The following is a 6,821-nucleotide window of genomic DNA, read 5'->3' on the forward strand; positions in this document are numbered from 1 at the left end:
GCCAATAATTTATAAAATCGTCTGCAGTATTTCTCTCCAGTTTGTTTTGGAATTTTTGTGTTTTTTAGCTCTGTGAAGCCATGAATGCTAAACGAAAAGAAACTTTGCCTAGAATTCGAAAATTAGTTATTAATTTGCATACTGAACGTGGAAAATGTATTAGAGAAACTACTGAAACAGTTAACCTCAGTCATTCAACAGTTTTCAATATCATTAAACGATATAAAAGAATCATATGATTCAGGATAAAAGAAGACCTGGCCGACCATCGAAGCTATCCAATGGAATAAAGCGAATTATCGTTCGAAATATTTAAAAAAAATCCAAGAATGAGTGCTCCTAAAGTTGCAGCTGATTTAAAAGCCTTATATGGAGTAATTGTTAATTCTGAGACTATTAGAAGAGTAATTCGATTTGCTGGATATCACGGTAGAGCAGCAGGAAAAAATTCTTCGTAAGTGAAAAGAATAGAAAACTCACACTGGCTTTCGCAAAATCCAACATTAAGAACTCTGATTACTGGAATGAAGTTATATTTGCTGATGAGAGTAAATTTAATATATTTGGTTCTGACTGTAGAATCTTGGTGTAGAGAAAACCCAGGAAAGAATTTCGCAAACAGAACTTGGTGCGAACAGTAAAACATGGTGGAGGAGGAGTTATGGTATGGGGGTGTATGTCGTCCGCTGGAGTTGGTAATCTTGTTTTTATTGACAGTATAATGGATCAGGACAAGTATATTGACATTTTAAATCAAAATTTGAAATCTTCAGCACGAAAATTGAACCTTCATAACGATTTTAAATTCTACCAGGACAATGACCCCAAGCACAGTGCTTTGAACGTTAGACTCTGGCTGCTGTATAACTGTCCTGAAATAATAAAAACACCCCCACAATCTCCACAATTAAATCCCATAGAGAAAATTTGGCAAGAATTGGAATCAAGAATTCGCAAACACACCATTTCTTCAAAACAACAATTAAAATCGGTGCTTCAAGAAGAATGGGGTAAAATCACTCCAGAAATCACAAAAAAATTAGTCGAATCCATCCCAAGAAGATTAAATCATGTTTTAAAAGTAAAAGGAAATCCAACAAAATGTTAAAACCTTTTAAAAAGTAAAATATTTGGATAAATATTTGATGGAAAAGTAAGTGTCCCATCACTTAAGTGAGCCATTTTCTGCTCCGTTCTAAACAATTTTATTTTTATTAAATTAATAGTTTAATATTTTGAGAAAATGTATGTTATGTAACAATTGTTACTAAATTTAAGTATGAAACACACCCGCAAAAAATTTTGCATGTTTTTTAAATTTATTTTATTGCAGTTTCCTTTTGTAAAGCACAAGTGTCCCATCACTTTTTTGAGACACTGTATGTACTTTAAAAAAACTTTTATGAAATATAGGTACTTTTTAATTTTTTTTTATTGTGAAGAAAATTTGAAAGCAATCTTGAAGTTTTAAATTGATATTCACTTAATGAAGTTAAGCATCCCGACATAAAAAATGAACTCATTCTTAATTTTAGAAAAGGCTAAATTAGTTAAGTGAAACTCGAAGTTATGGCATCTGAATATCATTCAAATATGTCATTAATTTGCTAATAATTATCCCAGATATTATTCGTGTGTTTACCCGTATTAAACATTCCTATTCAATCCAGTTGTTAATTATTATTGTCATCATCATCATCATCGCAGCGCAGTTTAGAACATGATTCTCAGGTACGAAAAAAAGTGTCTTTTATTTATCATTAGCTTTGTGTCATTAATACAGACACTTGTATTGAACAATGAGGCTGAAGTTTTTATATCGCTTTCTTGCAAATTATAGCAAATAATTATATAATGAAAGAAACTGCTAAAATGTTTATACTGTATATATTAAATTTTAGCTGGTTAAGAATATTATTTCTCTTTGCTTTAGTGTCATTTGTAATTTGAAGATGAGTGTAGGTGGCCATTTTTGCTATTTAATTTATTTTAGAATTAGATAAAGCTAAGAGAGCTGATAAAAAGTAGGAATTAACACTGAAAATTTTCAAATGATTTATGTTTGAGCAATTAAATCCGTTCTGATTAGTTAGAATTAAATGAGTAACTCCAAGAAATGATGTAACTTTTCTAACTTCCATTTCATGTGTACCTTCATACCATTGTATTCTTTATTTTCGATATTAGGCTCTGCTTTAGCCATTTTTTTCCTTGCGTGAATTATCAAATCTTAAATCTGTCTTAATTATCAATCTTTAATTCCATCTTAATCAACAGATAGTTCCCATCTTATTACATAAAAGAAAACAAAACAAAACTGGAGTATATTGTAAATAAAATATTTTATTCGATAGCAACAAATAATAATGGCTCTATATATAAAATCTCTGAAAATGGCTATGTACAATTGAGGAAGGTTTCTTGAAGAGAGAATGCTTAACCGTGATGATGGCCGTGATGATGATGACATTTATGACCATGCATCTCGCTCAACATCTTGGCGACCATTCCTGCTGCCAACATCTCTGTGATTCTGGATCCTCCTCCATGTTTGTTGCCCTTTCCTCCTCCCATTCCCATCATTCCTCCACCTCCTCCACCCATGCCAGGAGAGGCCAAGCAAATGTTGCCCAGGAGGGCGATGGCTAAGACGATGGTGAAGAAAACTCGGCTGTTCATTTTTGACTAGGTTTTCCTGGAAGAAAGAAAAATATACATAAGCACAATCTGGCATCTTACATGAAGCAATAATTTACGTAGGTTAGAAAACTGTTAAAGAAAAATATTCCATTGCGAAATGTTCAAGGACAATAAACTGTTCAGAATCTGTGAATACGTGATCGATTTTTCCATGTTTCGGGCTTAACCTTTAAATATTTACCCAAGTACGGTGCAGGCGATAATATGCAGAATTATCAATTTAGATAAATTTCGCTACCTTGAGAAATATTATCAAAGGAATAATGAGACAAAGAGAAAAAAGACATCTTGCTATTTATATTCCACTACTGCAAAATTTATGATATACTTAGTATCTACTGGATATAAAATTTATCACTATTTTTCTGTTAAATGTGTGTTTTCTAGTTTTTCTCTAAGGAAAGTTCTTATTTCATTAATTTTGTCATAATTGTGTCAGGCTGAATTTTCACAATTTTAGCTCCAAAAGTCTTAAAATAAAAAAGTTAAGAAACCAATTCCATTCATTCTTCAGATAGTATAGAATTTAGCTCTTGGAATAATTTATTTAATAAAAAAGGGAAGTAGACATGAAAATAAAATACAGCATTTTGCTTAAATTAAAGCAGGGTTTTATAGAACGATCATGGAGATACCAATTTGAGCGAAATTGTAATTGTCAAGTTATTATAATCTAAGGTAAAGTAAATTTAGCAGCGCATATGTAATTAAAGTATTTTTTATATTTCTTTAAAGACAGGAGGCTGTCAGATAACTTGAGGTAAATGAAATCATTCTGAATTTCAAATATCTAAACAGTGATAAAATTAAACTGATATGTATGCAAATCATCGATTTTTTATATAATATTTAAAATTAGGCTTAAGGTAGCTCTATGTAAGGCAGACACTGGATGTTCCAAGCTTAATACCGCACAGAACCTAAAATTCCCTCTTGCTTATGATGAAGCATTTATAACTTAATATATCCAATGTAAAGCATTACGTTAGCATAGTTTATGTAGAGTGGCAACTTGCTTGCTGACAGAAGTATTGTATTTGCTGTCTCATTCTTTCAAATTAAAACTCTGAATTGCTTAACTAATGGAGCAGATTAAAATTAATAGATCAATGTTTTGTTTCTTAATTTTTTAATGATATCGTTAACTGATGTAATTAATAATATATCTAAATTATGCGATTTATGATGTAGCTAACTAATAATTTCTAAGATACTCGCCTTCATATTATACTGAACAAATTTATTCCTAACGCCATACATTACGTACTTCAATGCAGAAAAATTGGTCGCAAACTGCCTAATAGGCAGATTTTTATTTACTAATCCTATATTTTATAAATTTGCCTCTTTTTTTTTAATTGTTATCAAATTTAGACGTTACTAAAGAGAGGAGTTTGAGATACAATTGTATTTCTGGACAATTTCAGATAATCTCTGTATTTTTCTACTATTTTATTTAGATTGGTTTTTGGGGAGAAAATTAATAATTCTGTGATTTAGACATACATTAAATAAACATATAAAATTTCTCTATGCTGTATTGTTAGATTGGTATTTACGAGAAAAGTCAAATGGGTGGTTAAATTATGGGATCCAAAAATATTTTAAATGATTTTAAATATCTGAAATTTTAAATTTATAAAGGATAAAATATTTTATGTACTGCTAAACTACGATATGTTCATTTTGCACGTGTGTGTGAAGAAAATGTAACAGTAACATTAGCAAACACAATGAAACTGCGAAATGGAATGCTTAGTAAAGCAAGTTAACGTGATAGTAACCGTATGCACAATATAAATTAATATAAAAAAACAAAGCGAATTAAAATTTTAAAAAATTGAACAGATTTAATGAATATAGAATAAGTCATAATAACTTAGGTAATATAGAATAAGTCAACTGTAGCTTCTAGCAATTTAGTTTTGAAATTTTATATGCATTTTTCATATATATATATGTAATAATAAAATTCCATAATCAAGAATACACTTAAAATTCTAACAGTGGCGACGTTCTCTTATTTGAAAGTACGTGGAATTAAATCCACAGCCCCGTAGTCAAGTTGTTTTTTCCGCCTTTTCTACACGTACAGTTATAGAATGTTCTCGAGATATTTAAAGCGAACTGGAATGGCTGACGAGGCTGACGTCATTTCTTGGAAGCTCCGCCTTTCCAGAGGCTATAAAAGGACTCGCAAAAGAATATCGGGGTCTTTTTCTTTAATGTAACGATGCAGTAAAACTTAATACAAAAAGTTATTAGTAGTTATTTTTTATTTACTCCGGAGATCTTAATTTTTATAACTGCTATTTTCTCCTGAAATATAATAAATGGATCCTGTTTTTTAAACTTATCGTCTGATAAGTTAAGCTACGACTACATCTATGATTCTTCACCAATCTATTTATTCCGGACAAAAGCTGGTACATCACATACATATGTAGTCGAATTTATGCGTGTTGCTCCTTCCTGATTAAATTATATTTTTTTTCTGTTAAAACAGTTTAAAATAAACTATAATTACAATTACTATTGGGTATATTTAAGGAACAGTGATTAAATCTCCACTGAACACGCTTTCATCAATTTAAAACTAATTTAATGAACTATTATTTAATTGGTTCATTTGAAATCTTATTAATAATGAGTTATGTCATGGTGGAGAATATATATTATGTATCATGGCTATACGTATATTTTAGTTTCATTCCAATATAAAAATAAAGTATTTACATAAAAGCATGGTATGTTGTTTACCACAAATATTACTTTAAATATTGGCACATAATTCTTATAGATTATATTAGGAATCAGTGTAAGCAAATACTTTTGTAGCATATTTTTCCTACAGTATAAAAGTAAATAAAAAGCTTTTAGGCTGCGACTTGTTAAAAAATTAAATACATACATAGACACTAAAAATTGTGATATGACTGGGCGGGAAGAAATGCTTAAAAATAAATTTCTTGTAGAAATAAATCAAGTAGTATTTTGGGCTAAGAATCCGGAAATTACAGTTAAGATACTGTATTGAACATTTAGCAAATTGCGATCTGGAACGTTTTAAAAATCCAGTAACTCATATTTAATTACTCTAAGGTCAGAAAGATAAAGAATACGTAAGTACCACCAAAGCGCCTAATTTAGGGAAGGGAAGAATATTGAATTTATAAATATATCAATAGATTATTTCATGCGTATTAAATTTTCATTTAAATTTTAATAGTTCTAATAAAAGATGTTAGAACGGTTTTAAAATAAAAATAAAAGTAAGACAATTTTGGCAATGATTTTTAAGTGTAGCTCTTTGCACTGGGGACTAAAACTGGATTAAAAGTGATGAAAGGGTTTTCAGGTCGAAATTAAAAATAGGAATACAATACTGAAATAACAATTACCGTAACTTGCTAAATAAATTAAAAATTTGACTTGAAATAACTTAGATTTTTCGAGATCTCAAAAAGGTTTTATTATTTTTTAAGAGGAGAAAAAAGAAACTTTTTTTCACTGCAACTTAATTCATAATCCACATTTTTGTGTAAGTCCAATCACTCAGAAACAGCTCTCTTTTAGTAAGAAGTAAAGAAGTACTCACGTTGGCTCTGCAAGAGAAGAGATGAGAGTGCAAGCTGAAGCGAATGCGAAATGTGATCTTGTGTGGTATTCACAGCCTTTATATACAAAACTGTCTTTAATGAAAGCGTTCACCTTTGTTTTACTGCTTCCCTTTCCTTTAGGTTTCAGGCGATTTGTAATCCGCCTTCACCCCCTGAAGGAAAACCGCAGAATAAATTAACTGATTGAAATAAGCAGAATAGGTGACCTTGCCACCTCCGGGGTGTTCTCCAAGAAACTGGGGCGGAGGTGCACAGTTAGTGCCAACGGATATATCTGTATGACCAATGGCTAAAATGTGGCGTCCCACCCCTTGTACCTATATCTGCATCAAGTTTGGGAGCACTTTGTCTTACCTAATTTTAATTATATTCTGACGATGTTTCCTCGTTGGTTTCAAAACTTTCAGTGTTTTCAGTTTTTCTCTGTTTCCAGAACTTTCTCAAGTATCTCAACCACAAATTTATTTTTACACGCACAAATAAATAAATAAAATAAAATTA

At 30.5% G+C, this 6,821-nt stretch overlaps 1 long non-coding RNA gene across 1 annotated transcript; it reads right to left on the reverse strand.

The window, feature by feature from the left end:
- Positions 1 to 2,323: 2,323 nt before the first annotated feature.
- Positions 2,324 to 6,391, reverse strand: LOC118185311 (uncharacterized). The gene is made up of 2 exons (XR_004757577.2): positions 6,299 to 6,391; positions 2,324 to 2,695 (listed from the first exon to the last, which is right to left on the reverse strand). It is a non-coding gene; the product is annotated as an uncharacterized LOC118185311 (long non-coding RNA).
- Between the last annotated feature and the right edge of the window lie 430 nt (positions 6,392 to 6,821).

Source organism: Stegodyphus dumicola, chromosome 3, assembly GCF_044657685.1.
Source record: "Stegodyphus dumicola isolate Sdum_Otavi_A_Nest chromosome 3, ASM4465768v1".
Classification (NCBI taxonomy): domain Eukaryota; kingdom Metazoa; phylum Arthropoda; class Arachnida; order Araneae; family Eresidae; genus Stegodyphus; species Stegodyphus dumicola.